This window comes from Rhinolophus sinicus, linkage group LG05 (genome assembly GCF_036562045.2).
Source record: "Rhinolophus sinicus isolate RSC01 linkage group LG05, ASM3656204v1, whole genome shotgun sequence".
NCBI lineage: Eukaryota > Metazoa > Chordata > Mammalia > Chiroptera > Rhinolophidae > Rhinolophus > Rhinolophus sinicus.
The window spans coordinates 128,217,398-128,237,267 of record NC_133755.1 but is presented as its reverse complement, the minus strand read 5'-3'; the positions used below and the strand labels follow the sequence as shown (position 1 = coordinate 128,237,267).

Sequence of the window (19,870 nt, the reverse complement as noted above, 5' to 3'; positions counted from 1 at the left end):
CCACCTGTAAGTGAGAAATGCATTTCCCTCCTGAACTTAAAATCACAAAATCCACACTTAATGAATGTAATTAGCTACCTCAAGGAATAAACCAAGATTTGGGGGTTAAGAGTATGTAGAATGATTTAGGGAAATAACTACAATTCTCAACAAAGTAATCTATCAGTAGTCTCAAGCAGGAAGAAACAAGATGTGATTGCAATTCAGTAAATGAAAATTGTACCAACATTACTTTACTGTAAAAAAAAAAAAATTGTGACTAAATGTGCACCAATGCAATAGAATAGAAAGGAATAAAATAGAAAAATCAGAGTGTATGTCACATATTCAGAATATACTTTTCACAAAATGATTGCTTCATGTGTGTATGCACAGGTATGTGTACTTGTGTGGTAACATATATCAATAGTGATATAAAATGCACATTTTTTTCCTGTAAGTCCTCATAAAAGATTGAAAGACACAGTTGTACAGCTTATCAAGGGATCTGAATAGTATTCCACATGTAATGAGACACTGATGGAATATTTTAAGCCACATATATAGATACAATAGATCAAAAGCTGGATTTATTGATCCACTCTCATTTCTTTAGCGAGATCAGATTTAAGTATTTGGAAAGCTGAAAATCAGACCCTAGGTCACGGTTTATTTTATAGCTGTGTGGCTTCTTAGAGGTTTAATGAGCCATGCTCCTACTGGAGGTACCCATCCTACATTAAGCTACCTTGGTCAAACAAACAAACAAACAAACAAACAAAGCTCTACCCCTTGAAATGGACAGATTACAAAAGGAGATGCCTTCTTTGAGGTGCAGTGTCATGACAATGACCTCACCAAGGCAATCAGGCTGTACAGCTTGGCTGCTGGATTTCAGGCTGGGTTTCAGCCCCTACTTTTCCCACAGCTGAGTACCTCTTACCCTGCAGGAGCTACACAACCATATGCAGGATCCCTGGGCATCCCCTGAATCTCCTCTGCTTTGTGCGCCACCAGTCAAATTTCAATAGTATTTGCTATCTTGAATGGAAGGTAATTGCTTAGTTGTTAGTCCTTGGGATTTTTAGGTACTATCAGCAACTAGTATAGTGTCTGGTTTAAAATTATGCTGCAAAATAAAGCAAGTAATTGAAGAATGAACTGTCTAGGAATCAACAAAGTCAATACATTAGAAGTTGATGTCAGAAACCCATGTTTATAGGTTGCACATGGAACAACCTAAAATAAAAGCAAGAACAGCATCTGAGAGTCAGGCCAAGTTCTGTCTGCACTCACAAAGTTCCTCGTAGCCCCACTTGCTTCCACTTACTCTTCTTGATATTTTGTCTCGCTTTTCCCTAATACACACTTTTCCTTCTTCCAGTTTGACTCTTAGTGGTTGCTGAGCCCCTGCTTTGACATTTCCACTGGTCACTGTATTGCAACATACTTTGCCTTTCCAATCTTCACATCTTAATTTGTCCCCTAACAATGATGGCTCATTGACCAATTTCACCAATTTCATCATGCCGAAGGAGCCCTCTGTCACATGTTTAACTCCCCTGACATTCTCCCCTCCAATGAGTCTGGCTCATCTCACCCCATTCACGCCACCCAATTTAGATTGACTTTCTGCATTGGGCCTTTATTTTTCAAATCATTAAAGTAGTCACCTGTCATATCAAGCGTTTTGAAATACTCATATGACAGGTAGAATAAGAGTGTACATATCAGCAGTCAATGTTAAAATAAACAGAGTAAATTTACTTATGCTAACATTGTCATTCTTTAATTAAAATGATTAATTTATATAGTACTTTTCATATTGCGAATAAGTATTACTTAAAATTCATATGACTCATTAAAATGGTAGAGAATTTTAAAAAGTATTTCGAAATAAAAGATTTATCATGAAGATTGAGTACAGATTGTGGTCCTAAATAATGTGATTTTAGCTTGTTTAAGTCAGGAAAAGAAACTACTGACTAAGATTTCAGTGCCTAATCCAAGAGTTTCAGTTATGTAACGCTGTGTGCCAGTTGAGAGATTCTGTGTCGATGCAAACATCAAACAATGTGAGAAACTATGTCACATAGTTGATGCAGCAGTACTATTGGAAAAGTTTATTTATGTTTGGTTTTTACTTTAGTTTATCAAGCATGATTGAGCTTTTCAAGAGATATGGATTTTTGGAATATCTCCATTCAAATCTGAGTGATTATAAATGCAAATGGGCCTGTTAAATAAGGTCTGTCTCTCTGTGCCAAAAAAAGTTAAATGACTAAATTCAGAAAATTCAGTGAGGAATCAGAGTCAGGTTTAAGGACAATTATTTAGGTCATGCTGCTTTAACTTGGTGTTTGCTCAGGGAATCATTCCTTCAATTTAGCGAAAAATTATAGATAATGGAAAAATAACCCAGAAAAAGGCTTTCATTTATACACATACGTGTTCTTTTTTTTTTTTAAAATGTAAGCCATGTATACAAATTATGTAAGTTATAATGTTTCCAGGACTTTTGTCCTTCCCTTTTCCCCATATCTACTTACCCACAGAGACATATAAAAAGAATTACTGTTGTAGGTTCTTTATTTTAAATCAAACATTACTTTAGCATGGTGCAAATATGAGCTTAAGTGACATTAAAGCAGACAAAATCAAATTGAGTCAAAGACAACAACATTTATTTCAAGGTGGTTGAAACCTGAACCTGTATAGACTGACAACTCTTGATCAGATTTACAGATAGCAGCAGGAGGATTGTGTTTTTTTATTATTATTTTTAATGGTACTCATGATCCTATTATCTTTGTCTTTTAAAAATGTATTGGCATTCTCTATCTTACGCTCTTAAAAAAATGTAAGAGAGTCAACGATCTGTATAGGAACCTTAGAAATCAATTGACTTGAGCCCTGCAAGATCATAAAAAGGCATGGTGGGAGCATTCTTTCCAACCGTTAAAAGAGAATATACTATTCAAGAAAGATTAATCATACATAGCAACTATGCTCTTGAATAACTAATAATTATAATTTTGTTAAATTTTTAAAAAATCAAATAGTTAAATGTGCAAGATTTCTTTATTCATTTAATTGTGCTAAAAATCAAGGGTTTCCAGATTTGGGGATTTTATGGACCAGAAAATGTTCAAATAAATACCGATACTGTCTTTCAAGTAAGAACAACAAAACAACAAAACGAACAACCAACTATACAAAATAAACCTGCCATCTGTTGTTATTATAGTTTAACGAAAGCAATGCCATTTGACATTAAACCATTATGAGTTATAATCTTACAATCCTATGAATTGATCAAATTAGGTTTATGAAAACTCACTACTTTTTAAATGTATTTTATCTTGTCACAACCATACAAATTTAGTCAAGAACCACAATAGTTCAGACTGATGTCTGGTAACCACTATTATGGAGGCTTCTAAAATGCTGACTGCATATTTTATCGGTATAAAGGAAGCTTAATAAATTAAGGCTAATTATAAACCTGTTCTAGGCTCTAATGTCCTTATGTGTAAAGTGGGCATAATAATAGGACCTATCTCATCGAGATGTGAGAATTCAATGGGTTACCATACCTAAAATCTTAGAAATAGTCTGTCACACACAATAAGTGCTCAATAAGTGTTAGCTATTGTTCTTATTATCAGAGTAGGGGTCAGGGCCTCATTACACCTAAGATCTGATTCATCTCTAAAATATCTGTCTTTCAAACCCACATTAAATAACTCAGAAGGAAATAAAAAGAACCATAAACAGGTATTGAACTCTAGTTTATGATATGCATGCTGAAGTATACTGTTATCAGCAATTTACTTTGCATAAAAAAAAAAAATGAATCGACAGAGGGATAAACAGATGAATTCCAAGCACAAATAATGCTAGTTGTGGAATCTAGATAGTGGGCATATATAATATTCTTTCAAATTTTCCATATATTTTACATTTTTCATAATAAAAGGGAAAAAATTAAAGGGTGCAAAGTTTTAAAGAAACAATCTAAAAATATTTAGCACCTGTTAGCCTATTAGTTCAAATAAGAAGCTACCAGATACAGACATTGTTGCTAACAGCTACCTGGGAGTTCCATAGTCACGTATAAGGGTAGAATTTCTGCTGCTTGCCTCCAGGCCCCAATTGCTGGTTGCGATGGTGCCCTTATAGGCATAACCATGTTTGCCCTGCCTGTGTCCCACTTTAGCTATGTGTCAAAAACTGTGGAAGGCCCTGGTGCCTGTACGCATGACTTAGCATCTAGTTCTAACTCACTTGACCTGGCTGAACATGGGGACATGTGGCAGTGAGCATGAGAGGAGTCTGGGAATGACTGAAAGTTGTAAGTCAGTCTGGAGTCAAGTTCTTGAAAAGTAGCATTGATGCTATTTGGTGATAATGTCCAGCATAAATAGTACATGAATCACAAACACGTTAAAGACAATAAAAATGTTCTGATTACATAACTTGTTACAAAACATCTGGTATGGTACAGTTTTATTCCTGTTTTTTTTAAATATATATCTGTGCGTGTGGTTGTGTGTGTGTGTGTGTGTGTGTGTGTATACATAGAGATGTATATACACACATAGATACACATATATGTATATATTTATATATTGCCTTCCTAATGGCTCTGTGTAACTATCAAATATTTTTATAAGATGTTGCTGTTTTTCATAATTATGTTTCTATAATCTCAACCAAAACAGTGCTTAGTTTTTTGTTTGTTGGTTTGTTTTTTCAACTGTTTTAGGCATGTCACAGGTGATGAAAACCTAAAGAATAAGTCAGTGTGATACCAGAGCCAGTAGTTGTGTAAATTATTGCAATGTCACCAGAAAAGAATTATGATTTTATTTTAGAAATAAAAAAAAAAAACTTCAGAAGTTTAAAATCCAATTTTACAAAAAGAAAGAAAAATGAAGTCAATCAAGTAAATATTTGGCAATCTGTGGGATGTTTCTAGATATTTTAATGATATGTCTCCTGGATGCCAACTATTTTTATTTTATTTTTTGTTTTTAAATACATATACATAATTTTTAAATATATATATCTATTTTAAATATATATACATATATACACACATATATATATATATATATTCTCTCAGATTTTCTAGAAGAAAATGATATTGTTTGCAAACAATGATAGTTTTGTTTCTTCCTTTATAATATTTATACATTTTTCTTTCTTTCTCATTGACTGGGATATGAAATACAACTGTATTATCATCTCTTCCCTATGCATAGGTAACTAAGTAAACATCAATTTCAGGCAAAAGTAGTTCTGCTTTAATCACTTTGATATTTCTAGTAAACCTTTCTTTTTCTTAATTATCCAGATAATCATTACCATTTTTTCTTTATTTCTACATAAACATAATATCAGAGAGAATATTGTTCTTCAATAATATTTTTCCACAATAAGGTTAGGCCATTACAAAAGATTAACAAAAGGTAAAAGTGGTAACTATAAATGTGTTCATATACAAGTGTGATGGTTTAGTGTCCTAAATAGAGTTTCATAAAAACATAGATTAGGGAAATTTGCAACCAGAGATGCCTTTAGAAATGTATTTATGAACAAGAAAATTAATGTCTGGGGCAGTTAAAATATGCACCGCCCAAGTCCATCCCAGGTTAAGTGGCAGAGTCACTTGGTTCAGTTAATTTTTCCACCAACCCCCGGTGGCAATACCTCTGCATGGTTTCCATTATTTTACTATGTAGTAATATGACTTTGGAAGAAACGCTATATGAAAAATCATTTATCTTAATACGGATAGATGTCTGTTTATATTCAGGGACTAGTATTAAGATACTAATTTTGAATTATTTATATAAGGTTAATGCAATTTTCATATAGATTACAAACCATATATTCTACAAATCACAATAGGGAAGGACTAAAAGTGATAGAGAATCCTTCACCATGGTTTTCACGGTTTGAGAACACTTAAATAAGAATTCAATACCTCAGTATTTACCCTGCCCACAAGAAGTTGGCAGACTATCAGATGAAGAGATACGGGTATATAAGTAGCATTTACAAAGTTGTGTTTTGCAAGATTGATCAGGGAAGTGATAACTGTAGAGAGTATAAGCATAAATTAGGAGGCATACTGGCCAAATATAGGAAAAGAGCAGAAAGACTAAGGGACTATGCCATTGATGGTAGAGGAGTGGACAGCAAGTGGCAGGCAAAGAAAAAAACACTTTAGTTCAAAACCTGAGAATTCTGGTGGATCAATTTCCCTTCCTCACGCATCCTCCCACCACACCTTTTACGCATTAACAAAAGGGAACAAAATGATAAAGGTCAAGTACAGAGAAACTGCTCTAACATCAATCCCAACAAACCTAACTGATCCCCTTCTAGTATCTTTTTGAATGTCACCACCAAGCCAAACCAGGGAATCACCATAGATTGCTCCTTGACCTTCAGCTTCCACCTTGCACCATTCAAGTTCCAATAACACTATTGAATACTTGAATAACATTAAGTATACATGTACTTCCAAGGACATGCCATGGTTTCACACTGCTGTGCCTTTTCACTTGTGGAATGCCAGCTGCTAGGCAGTGTTCTATTTAGACCACATGACTGCACTAGTGAGTTAATGAATAAAAAATAAATTTATTGTCCTCCTTGGTTGGAATTCTTCAGTTTCAAACAGTATGTGTTTTGTTCTCCTAAATGGACCCTTAAATAGATGGACCATTTAAACAACTATGTACTGGCACTATATTATATATTTGAATAACAAGGACAAACAAAACAGCATCAGCATTCAGAACAAGTTAAAAAATTAATATGGAAACATTTCATTTAAGGTCATAGTACATAGTGTGGTGTATTTGTTATTGGTACCTGGCATGTAATAGGAATCTGATAAATATTTGAAACTAAGAAGAAAAATAAAGCAGAAAAGCAACAGGCAAGCAAGCAAGAAAGAAGGAAAGAGAAATAATTTGGAGTTAAAAGTCCAAAAGGTATGATCTTCCCACATATTTTTAATTCCCTATACAGGTAATATTTTATAAGAAAATTCAATACATAAAGAAATTGTATTATTCATTCCATTAGGTCTACACATACTTAATGATTGCTTGCTACAGCTTGTGTTAGGTGATAGAGATATAGCTAAGAACAAGATCTCTGTCTTCTTGGAGCTTTATTTCTAGCAGTAAAGATAGATAATAAGCAAAGGAAATATTCAAATGGTGTAAGTAATTTGAAAATGACAAAACAGGCTATTGTGATTGAAAGGAATGGACAGAGAGTTTGGCTACTTTTGAGAAGGTGACTGAGACAAACTTTGTGAGGAGATAATGCTTGAGTTGAGACGTGGGTAAATGAAGAGGAACCCAGACAGAGAAAATATCACAAACACAGGCCATGTAGAGGGAACAAACTTGTCCAGTTCAAGAAACTGAATGAAAATTAGGGACAGGGTACATGGTATAAAATGAGGACAAGGTAATAGGCCTAGAGATATAGGGACTTAGAGTCCTATTGGTGAATTGATGGGAAGCTGATGGAGAGTAAGCAGTAAGCATGGGCATGACTATTGCTGCAGTAAGAGTGGGCCATCACCATAAACATGCTTTGAGGATCATGAAATTCTTCCCCATGTTTCATGCCTGAAAGTCACATAATTGGCACAAGTTGAACTCCATCACCCTCGTTTCCACCAATGGCATATATAACTGAGTGGTGCTCAGTTCAATTAAACAAGCAGTTTCTCTATTGACATCAGTCTTAGCAATGTTTTTTGGATTTGACACAAAAGCAACAAAATAAAAAATAAACAAAAAAGCTTCTTCGCAAGAAAGGAAACCCACAACAAAATAAAATGGTAACCTACTGAACGGGAGAAACTTTTTGCAAATCATATATCTGATAAGCAGTTAATGTGCAAAATATATAAATAACTCGTACAAGTCAATGGCACATAAGAAAAAAATCTGATTCAAAAATGGGCAGAGGATCTAAATAGACATTTTTTTCAAAGAAGACATATAAATGGCAACAGGTACATGAAAAGGTGTTCAATGTCACTAATCATCAGAGAAATCAAAATTGAAATCACAATGTGATATCACCTCACATCTGTTAGAATGACCAACATCAACAAGACAAGAGATGACAAGTGTTGTGATGGTGTGGAAAAAAAGGAACCCTTGCACACTGTTGGTGGAAATGTAAATGGGTGCAGCCACTACGTAAAATACCACTGAGGTTCCACAAAAATTTTAAAATAGAACTACCATATGACCCAGCAATCCCACTTCTGGATATATATTTAAAAGAAATGAAAACGTGATATGCAAGAGCTACCTGCATCCCCATGTTCATTAGCCGAATTATTCACCGTAGCCAAAATATGGAAATAACCGAAATGTCCATCAACCAATTAATGGATGTGATGTGCACTTGCGTACACACACACACACACACACACACACACACACACACACGAATATTATTCAGCCATTAGGAAAAAGAAAATTCTGCCATTTGTGACAACATGGATGGACCATGAGGGCATCCATGGGAAATAATCCAGCCAGAGAAAGATAAATACTGCAGGGTATCACTTATATGTGGAATCTTTAAAAAAAGAAAAAAAGTAAAGTAAAACTCATAGAAACAGAGAGCAGAAAAATAGTTGCTGGGGTTGGGGAGGAGTGGGGGAAATCGGGAGAGCTTGGTAAAAAGGTACAAATTTTCAGCTATAAGATGAATAAGGTCTGAAAATCTAATGTACAACATGGTGACTATTAGTTGATACCGTGTTTCCTGAAAATAAGACCTAGCCGGACCATCAGCTCTAATGCATCTTTTGGAACAAAAATTCATATAAGACCCGGTCTTATATTATAGTAAAATAAGACCGGGTTTTACTTTACTAAAATAAACACAGTAACACTGTATTATATAACTGAAATTTGCTAAGAGACTAGAACTTAGTTGTCACCAAAAAATATCAATCAATTATCAATATGTGAGGTGATGGATGTGTTAATTAACTACATAGTGGGAATGCTTTTATAATGTATATCAAATCACCACAATGTACCTTTTAAATCTCTTATAATTTTATTTGTCAATCATACCACAATAAAGCTGAAAAAAACCCACAAATAGACATTTCCTGAGCACCTACTATATGCTTATCATTTAGTTTAGTGATAGGGATACAAACATGAAAAACATGGTTCTTGTCTGAGAGATTATATAATGTAGAGGGAAAGACAGACACATTAACATAATTTTAGAATAATACATTATGTGCTAAGGTAGAGATATTAAAAATTTGGTGTGAGAATCAAATATCCCAGACTGGTGGTTCAGGGAAGGTTTCCTGGAAGAAGTAAGACCTCAGTTTTGAGTTAATGAACCAGGCCAAAAATGGTTGCTCCATGTACAAAGAAAGTCTAAGCTAAAGAAGAGACACATTTTCATATAGATGGGTGCAAAGAAGGCCTTTTGAGTCAGTATTACTAAAGCTTCAAATATGAACTGAGGAGCAGTGGGAAAAGAGATTTGGGACATAAACAAGAAACAGATCAGAAAAGGTTTCAAGGCCATTTCCAGCTGTTCAAACACTATCCTGAGTGCAATTAAAACCATTGGCGGAAGGTGAAGAGTAGGTTGGACCTAGTGAAATTTGCAACTTAAATAGATCTCAGGCAGCTGGTGGGGGACGTACATTTTTGCCCCAGCTACTATTCTGGAAGAAAATTACTGCTCTAGCAATGCCAGATCTCTTCTAAATTCTTTAAACACCTTTTGAACACGATAGAGCAGTTTTAAAGAGAGTTACTTAATATGTTCCTTATAGTCTCCCACATTTTTTATTTATAAATTTATATACAGATAGATAATATGTCTATTATCTATCTATCTATATATCTATATCTATGTGTATATATATAAAGTTATAAATTAACTTTATAGTTTAGGTATATGATGGCAAAGAAGCAGAATAAAAAAGTGGTCTGTTGATTTGCCTTCTTAGCTAGACATTCCGCTAACAGAAGCCTGAGAAGTCCTTAGTTTTCTAATATTACTCTCATATTCCAAGACAGTAGTGAATTTATCTGACCTAGATATGACAGGGGATCTTCTCTTATCTATATCTGCAACCTTTTTGCATCTTTTCTCTGAAAATCTTTACTCCTCTTTCTGATTTGATTCCATAATTGGAAAACCATGCCTTCTTAAAAATCGTGTGATTATAAATTTTGCATTTTTTTTATCTGAGGGTGTCCTTTGTCATCTTACATATCTTACCTACAGTCCACTGACCTTTCAGCAAGTCACAGAAGCACTGCTCTCTGATCAAGCATCACACAACTGTGGTGAGGATGGAAGTCTCAGATATCTGTTTCAAGTGTCTGTATTAGACCGACCCTAATTAGCTATCCTGTCTGGAAACTCCTAACACCTTAGAAACCATAGCCCAGCTTAAAGTCTTGGCCAATATTGATATGCAGGTTTCACTGATATTACATAAACCCATTATTAAGCTACTGTCCCATTCATCTCACCTGTCACTGGAGTAATTCTTTTAAGAACCTGTACTTCTGCCATTCTGTATTCATAATTAGGCATAAGTGGCTAATGAAAACATGACATAGTTCATTACTACATTTCTCTGGAGAGGAGATCAAAGATTTTTTCAACATTTAATAATTGATTATTTTCACACTACGGACTAATGATTGATCATTTGCATAGTTTTATGCACACAGAGATAAACTGAGGAGTTAACCTTTAAATTCTATTTGTTGTCTCTACTCTCCTTTTTTCAGTGTTTGCTTTTCTCTATACTCTTCCATATCAAAATAATTAAATATTATTGATACTGTCAATTTCTCCTCCAAATAAAAAATGAAAATCCTCATTTGCATGAATGTGTTCATATTCACTTGTTTATTTGCTCCTTCATTATTTCATTCATTCACTTAATTATTAAACCTTTTTTCTCTTTAATCAAAGCTTGAAAAACAGTCTTGGTACTATTACAAGCCCCTGGGTTAGGCACCAGAGATCTAGATGCAAGTCCTAGCTTTGTAACTGTGAGTCAGATAATTTAGCTTCCCTAGACCTCAGTTTACTCATATAAAATTGGAATGGATTAAATTCATTATGTTAAATAGGCCATAGGCCTTTTGCAGAATTGGAGAACTGCAAACTCACTCTTCAGAAAGGAGAAAAATGCTCATACCCACATACATATAAAAGTTTGCTTTGATTTATTGGGACTCATGGCGTCCTAAAGCCTGTGTATAATGCTAAAGAGATTCATAAGCTCCTGGTTATGAACCATTGAACTAGAATGGCCTCTACCTTTAAAGTTCCATTGAACCTTTCTGTGGAAAGTGTAGTTCACAGAGTGACAGTTCACCTGCAAGTTTGTTAGGCATCCCAGGTCCTGCCCCAAACCTACTGAATAAGAATCTGCATTTTAACAATTATCTTCAGGTGACTCATATGGACATTGAAGTTTGAGAAGCACAGCTATCAGGTTTGGTTAAAACAAATTTCCTGCAAAAGCAGAAAGGAAGATAATGATGATTATCTCTTTCTCTTATCTCCATGATGTCCTAAACTACAGACAAAGCAGAGCTAAGGTGTTTAATCTGGGACTCAGGTGAACCTCAGATTCTGGAGTTTGTTTTATTCAGGGAAGAAGCATTTCTTTATATTATGTTATGATGTTTGTGTTAATGATAATCCTGATTAAATACATATATTATTTGGGGAACCTAACACCCTAATGGCCCCACTCACAAAACAGGAAGAGGAAAAACAAAGCATTAGTTTGGCTGTGTAAAAGTAATTCTAATGACAGTCATTTGTGTGCACCACTTAGCATGTATGCCTAATAACCATTCAGGATAATAATGATTTTGCAATCCATGGATAGACACAATGTATCAGGTTCTCATTGCTGTAGGTTTTGTTTAATTATAGTAGCAAATCTTAGAGATGCATTTATTCTTCATAATTTGTTATTCTTGCAGCATGGAAATCAGCTCAGAATCTTTCCAAATTAGGGAAAATATTAGTTAAAAGGAACATATTGAAGATAAAAAAATATTTATTATATAAAGCTATTTAGTATTTATACAGGATCTACATTCCAAAGTGTAAAGAATTTGGTTCAAAACATATAAAATAAATTTAAAAGTATAAGTATTCATTTGCAGAGATTAGATGTGCACTTACATATTATATCTGCCCAAAATTATGGTAACTTTTGAAGTTCTCTTGGGTAAATGCTACTACATTGATCTGTAAAATTGTGAGTTACTATATTTCCAAAATGACTTCTCAAAATGGAAGAAACTAAATGTATTAGAAGCATAGGCGATGTATGAATTAAGGGACAAAAAGGAAACCAAATAAGAAAGAGGAAATAGGTTATGAGTGGCAAAGGAGGTAGAGATGAAATGAACAGACTGTAAATCTTCATGCATAAATGCAGTGACATTTACTGAGCCAAGAAAAGAAATAGAGGAGGGATTAAGATATTTTTAAAGTATTTATGCACCTTTTGTCATACCAATGCTAGTCACTCAATGCTCCACACAATTCAATTAAATCAATCTTTCCCTGTCTTTCTCTCTTTCCCTGTCCCTCGCTCCCTCTCTACCTTCTTCCCTCACTTCCTCCTTCTCCCTCTTCCACTAAGGTAGTAGTAGTGCTTCTTGGTATTCTAGAAAGGGTATAATATATTAGAGAAGATGCATCATTTTATTTCCAATAAAGATTTCTTATGTTTAGCAACTCTATGACCTCATGTGAGTTAATTGAGTTTATGGTTAGTCATCTATCTCTGATAAGAGCTTTTAGAAAACTGTACCTTATTTGCCTATAAGCTCTTAAGTCATTTGCTTATCACTTCTTACCTAAGCCACTGGTTTAGTGGAAAACTACCTTCTAGTTTCCCAATCCATTTATCTCATGCTTCTGCTTTGTGAGTAATGGGCAATTGCTGCCAAAACAGATCTTTCTTACAAACTTAAAAGTTAAAAAAGCAAGGAAATAAGGCTGATTTTTCTTTTTTCACATTCAGTTAAGAGTTTTGATAACTTCCGTTGAACTGATGAAACAAGCACTCTGGGTTCAATGTAAGGACAAGGTTTGGGTCCAGGGAGGCAAGGGTGAGAGGATATAGGTGCTAGTTTCCTAATCACAGAACTAAATTGCCCCTGTGACTAGTAAGTGTCTGATCAAAAAAACCCTTCTGTTCTGTTGCATCTCAAATTGATTCATGCCAGTTTATTCATTTGCTAATCTAGAGCATTCATCTTGTACTTTCACAAACTAGTTTAAAAGACGTTCGTTGAATAAAGACAATAATTCAAGCAAATGATGTAAGAATATGCACTGTTCCTTCTTCGATGTGAATTACTTTACAGTCCATTTAGGTATTGATTTATTATTTATTTTTCTCTATATTTTTTGCTCTGCAGATTTGTTTTCACATTGGATATCATGTCCTAGGTAAAGCAGGTTTTAAGTGGATGATAAGGTTTTACAGTGCCTAACCATAATGTCACATACAATTATCTTTTAATAACAGTTATAATGATGATGTACATCTACCTCTTCCCAAGTAGATGCAAAGATTGCCTCTGCTCCTGGGCCTGCTTCATTCTGAGGGCTGATGTGCTTGAGGAAGGAGCTGAAGGGTAGGAAGAATCCACAAAGATCAAAAACTAAGATGGAACTAAGAAGAAAATACTGGAAAAGATACTACAAACAGAGGTGAGATTTACCCTGCTCAACTAGTTCTGTATCAGGTTTATCTTTCCTGTCCTCTTGTTTGTCCTGTGGTGTCTCCTCCCAAGTCGAAAATCTTTGTGTTTCTCTTTATAGCAAACTTAAGAATTGACATTTTCTGAATTTAGAGTATTTAAATAAGTTAGGTATGCATCTGTGAGTGTCTCCATGTGTTCGTGTGTATATTTATGGATGTGTGTTATATATTTACAAGTGTATGTATGTGTACTGAATTTTCACGCAAATATTTTTGCATGTGTATTTATATATTGGTCAGTTTGTGTCGCATGTGCATAAGTAGGTATGTATGTGTGTGTATATTTGAGTGTTTATATGTGTGCTTATATTTTAGTGTATCAGGAAGACAAATTTAAGAAAATAGCTCATCTGCATAAATTTTTGGTTTGAAAATGAACTTTCTATCATTCTGGGCTATTTATATCCGGTCTGAGTCAATGAAATTTTTGTGTGCTTCAGGAGAATAATTTTAGGATGAAGGGAAATTGACCTTGGACAGTTTCCAGGGATTTGGGCAATTTCCAGGCTAGGTAATTAATTGTGACTTGTATGTTTTCTGAACCCTGCTGTTTCAACTAAATGAGGAGTCATTTTCTTTTATAAGCAATTTTTATTCTATCTATGGATTGCTATACCCCATTTAAGAGGCAGTCTGTCTCATCAGCAAGGAAAAGGCTCCTATTCAATACAAGTTCACCAACTACTTAGCAGCTTTAATTAGTAATCAAGAAGTTCCTAGCAAGTCTTGGAGGTGAAGTACAATTACTTTTCCTTTCATGAAATTCAACCCAGTATATTCAAAATCTTAGAACAAAGCTTAGCACAGGCTATGAAACTACTGATAATAAATAGGCTTTCAATATTTTTCGTACTTTTACCAGCAAAGTGGTTTGTTTTTAAACTTAGTTTCTTTTTATCTGCATAAGGTATAATTAATTACACAAAATTTCAGCTCCCTTGTAGAGAACTGAAAACCACATGTAATTTTTCTTAATAGGTTGGATTTTTTTCCTGGTTGGCAGCATAGAAACTTCTTTCTGGGAATCACAAAATTATCGTAACAAGTTGAACAGGATGCAAATCTGGCCTGAAGTTTTCTCACAATTGCTGTAATAATATATACAGTTCATCTACTCCTCAGGTTGCCATTAGGAATAAAAGCATATTATCTCAGTAGGATGCTGTTATCTCTCCAGTTACACAACCTGCCTACAGACAGAGCCCAGCTTAAATCAGTACCTGAAACGTTATGAGACCACATAGACACGGAGATAATGAAGTGACTCTTAGTTTTCACACCTGGTTAAGAACAGCCAATTCTGAATGGAGGAAACATGGGTCAATTTTACTGCCTACTTTTATGTATAGAAAATTATAGTAAATTTCCCCCTATTCTATATATTTTTAACATTGAAATTTCCAACTTATAATTTTCACAGAATATTTGCAACTAGGTGTCGAGGGGAGTACAGTGTAATAAAGAACCAATGTACTTCAGATTTCTTCAGATATTTAATAAGCAATATACAAGCATATTTGAGTATATGTATTCCTTCCTTCCTCCCTCCCTCTTTGCCTCTTCTTTCCTTCCTTCCTTCCTTCCCTACCACCTATCATATTTACAGTTTTTCTTTACTTTGCCTCAAATTTAAATGCATTATGAAAAAAAAAAAAACATCTGGTCAAATAGAGTAGGAAACATGAAATTAATCAAGATCATTCATATATTAAGTAATATAATTTAAATATATATATATACCATAAGCCTTTTTATAGTTATTAGGGACAGAAATTTGTTTTGTTTTGGAGCTTCCTAGTAACCATTGAAAGAGATAATTACTCATTCAATATATCAGTAATAAAATCAGTATGACTCCTCTGAAAAACAAAGTGTGAGAAACATTTCTTCTGCAGATCATTCTAAAAGGACCCTGTATAATGTAGTGAACTGGATTTTTCACAATATCCTTATTTTACATTCAGCAGTATATTCCATGGGGCTCAAAGTAGACTGAAAACATAATGGTAAGTATAGTTCAGTGAAATCAATTCTGGATGAGGTGAGAACAATGCATTCCTGGTGCATATGTCTCAAATTTAAAATATCTAAAGGCAAGATTAGAAATTGGAAAGCCATAGGCCAAGTTTGGCCACAGATCTGTTACATTTGTCTTGCTTTAGTTAGTTTGAATGCCTAAGGACCAGTGTTTCTCAGACTAATTGCACTGATTCACTAGTTCTGTTTTTAAATGTGCCATCCTTCATGAATCAGTAGTTTTGTACGATATAATTACAAATAAATTACTAGACAAAAATAAATGAAAAAGACAAAAATATAACCCTATATTTTCTATTATTAGATTTAAGAGACATAAATTACTTTCAACTTCCTATAATATTTTCTAAATGCTTTTCTCTTCATTTCTACATTTACCACTGTCCCATAAGGAACACTTTGGGAACCAGCCTTCACTGTAAAACCTGTTTTCAGGGGCACCCTTGTCTCGACGAGGCCCCTCTCTTCCATTACTCTACTTCCCACCGTGATCCAATGTCTTACTCCAGACCCACTTCCTCCATTTACAGTGTAGGCTTGGCAACTGGAAGTAGCTAAATTTTGGACCATTTACCCTAGAATTGTCAATTTTCAACAACAACAAAAATGTTAATTCGCATAACTAAGCTTTTAATGACTACTAGATTGAATGGGGTCAAAGTTATACTTTCTTATAATTTACTAGGGTATAAATGAAACCGGAGGCCTAACGAGTTCGGGGCTCGTGCTGCCTGTGCCACCCAGCCAATAGACTGACTAAGGAGTTGGGCCATAGAATAAGCATTTATTATCAGAGCACCGGTAGTCTGAGAAGGCAGCAGGTTAACACCTCCAAAAATTGCCTTACCATTTTCAGGCCAGCTTGTGGGTTTTAAAGAAAAGTTTGGGCATTCCTCCAGAGGTTACAGGATGGTTGGGGGGGGGGGGGGGGGTCTGCGTCTGCATGGAGCCTCCTTCACTGTGGCCACATGATTCTATGGTGGAGTCAGCAACCCAGGAACAATGAGGGGAGTAGGCTGGAAAGAGCTAGACCGTAGAGATTGTGATCAATAAACCTAAGGGTATTAATCATAAGCTTCAGGGTAATTTTCTAAAACAGAGAACTGGGTGGGACAGGGGACAGCCAGAGCTCAAGACGCAGGGGGATGATCTATTGTTAAGCTACCGGTAGGTGAAGGAAAGGTGAGGCCAGGGCCATAGGGAGGTCTCTACTGTAAGGGTGCCAACAGTGCCCTGTTTCACAAATATTCTATAGTACCATCTAACTCTGCATGGAGGTAAGCTGCATCTGTATAGGATTTTCAGTCCTGGCTCCAGCACACAGTCCCTCCAGCAATCATGCAACCTCTCGGAATTACCATATTCTTATCTACTAATCATCCTAAAAAGCCTGTTCCAGTTAACAGGCTTTATAATGAAAATCAAATGAAATAATGTGTATCAACACTTTGGAATGATGCAAAATGTTATTTGCACAAATTAGGTTATTTGTTTACAAACATATGTACTCACTTTCAAATGGCAAAAAATTAAAAATAAGTGAAATCATTATTATTGTACTGTGTGTAACTTTTGAGACATCATTGAAATACACTTTACTTTTACATGTTACAAACCTCCAATGTATTGTCACTATTGTTGATTTAGACAATTATCTGTTAGAGCAATTAAAACTTTTCACAATCTTCTATATTTACATTTATTTTTACCACTACCGGAGTTCTTTATGTTTTTATGTATTAGGGTGGTGCAAAAGTTATTGCGGTTTAAAAGGTTAAACATAATGGCAAAAACTGCAATTATTTTTAGATACCAATAGATACATGTTTCTGTCTGGTATTTTATTCCTACCACATGACGAGCCTCTTTTAACATACCTAGTACAGTTTTTGCTCCCTTTTTTCATCTTTGATTTTTTTGTAGTTTGAATATGATACATGGAGGTGAGTGTGTGTGTGTGTGTGTGTGTACTTTGTTTAGTTATCTTGTTTAGCGTTCTCTTGACTTTTTGAATATGTAATTGGATGACTTTCATTATTTTAAAAAAATTCTTGGGGAAAAACCTAGCTCAGTGCCTGTTTTTGTAAAGTTTCTCCTGTATCTTCAAATATTTCTCCTGCTTTGTTCTCTCTCTTCTTCTGTAATTCAAATTACATATATAATAAACCATTTTTTATTATCCCAGAACTCTTATATGCTCTGTTCCGATTTTTTGTTTTTGTTTTCCTTTTATTCTTTTTATCTTTTTTTTTTTCCAGTTTGGCTAATATTTAATGGCCTGTCTTCAAGTTCACAGATTTTTTTCTCAGAGATATTGAGTCTACTAATAAGGACATTGAAGGAAGTTGTGATTTGTGATAATATTTCCTTTTATTTCTAGAATCTTCATTTGAATATTTCCAGTAGTGTCCATTTTTCTGCTAAAATTCTCCATCTGTTCATTCATGTTGTCCACCTGTTCCATCAGTTCCTTTAACACCTTAATAATAGTTATATTAAAGTCCTTCTCTGATCATTCCAGACTTGGGGTCATTTATGAGTCTAGTTTTCTCCATCACTTTGACTCTTGACAATGGGCTGTTTTTTCCTCACATTTTTGTATAGCTTGTCATTTTTTACTAAATGCTAAACATCAAGTGTAAAGCAATGGAAACTTGTGAAAGTTATTTTTGTCTGGAAATAGGGCATGCCTCGTCTACTCCAAGACCATTAGTTTGGGACAGTGAACTAATATTTAGAAGTAGAGCTTCAGTGCAATTTGGTCTTTGGACTAAATTCCTATAGAATTGTCTTGTGCTTAGAATAGGGGCAGGGGTTTGAAAAGAGTGGGATGTTGTGCGTTACTGACAGTGATAGCCAGTCCTGTACTTTGCACCTACGTTACTGAGAGAAGCTCCCTCTTGCCTCTCACCCTGTTTCCTATATTTCTCATAAGCACCTGATGGAGGGCCACATAAAACCACTGGTGAGTGAGTTCGAATTCCCCTTGTGTCAGGGGTTACCAGAGATTCTGTACTGTCATTTTAGCCCATACTTGGCCTTTAGTAATTTGTTAATCTTTTAGCTGATTTCTTTTTAACCACCTGTATGGTAGCCAGGTGTTCTTTTGATTTCTGCCACATATGACACCATCCCCATGTCCCATTTCTCCATGGAGGGATCTACCCATGGGTGAGTAATTCTGGATATTTGTTTGCCCTGTGAACTCAGTTTTCTTATGGATTCAAGAAAAGTTATGATTTTGTAGTTCACCTGGCTTTTATTATTGTTAGGATACTCTTTCCAGTTTTGCTCATCTAGGTAAAACAAGAATCCTTCAGTTGATGAGTTTCATTTCTTGGGGAAAAATTTTATACCACACTAATGATTAAAGTACAGAATTTATTTTCTATATTTCTACTTAATTTTGTTATGGAAAGTATGATTCCTATTAGTTATTCTGTGTTCATTATATGCTACTTCCTGCATTACTATATTATATTCTGAAAATTCCAAAATTTTCCTGACGGCATGAAAGAGTGAATGTCACTTGCTAAGTATCTAATTGGAAAATACACTCATTTCACTTTTTACGATCTGAAATGATTATGTCATTTCAAACTATTAAGTATGGAGAAAACATAATTACTGAATGAGAACTTACAGTGCTACTCGGTGTCTTACGGATTTCTACATATTATCTAATTCCATGTTCATAACCATTTTGTAAAATTTTTACATAATGGGAAAAAGAATCTTAGAGATACTAAAATATTAGACTTTGGTCTCTCAGCTAATAAATAGTCAGATGGGAATATTAACCCAGTTATGTCTAATTACAGACCTATCCTTTTCTTCTGTATAATGCAGTGTTTCCATGGAACCCTATAATAACATAGGTAAATATTTGTCTTTATTAGTCTATAACTTGCTGCTTATCCCCTCTTCTCTTTACATTATTTTTATGTTCCATTGTCCAATATTTTCATCTTCTTCTTTGTTGTGCAAGCTCGCCACTGT

At 34.6% G+C, this 19,870-nt stretch overlaps 1 protein-coding gene and 1 long non-coding RNA gene across 7 annotated transcripts in view; one reads left to right on the top strand and one right to left on the bottom strand.

Moving 5' to 3' along the window:
* The window catches only part of LOC141571686 (uncharacterized), a 448,916-nt gene that overhangs the window by 280,551 nt on the left and 148,495 nt on the right, over positions 1-19,870 (top strand). Inside the window, exon 7 of the long non-coding RNA XR_012496685.1 lies at positions 13,632-13,782. This is a non-coding gene — a long non-coding RNA (uncharacterized LOC141571686). The remainder of the gene's footprint in view (positions 1-13,631; positions 13,783-19,870) is intronic.
* Positions 1-19,870, bottom strand: part of FUT9 (fucosyltransferase 9) — a 172,426-nt gene that overhangs the window by 139,993 nt on the left and 12,563 nt on the right. The window lies entirely within an intron of this gene.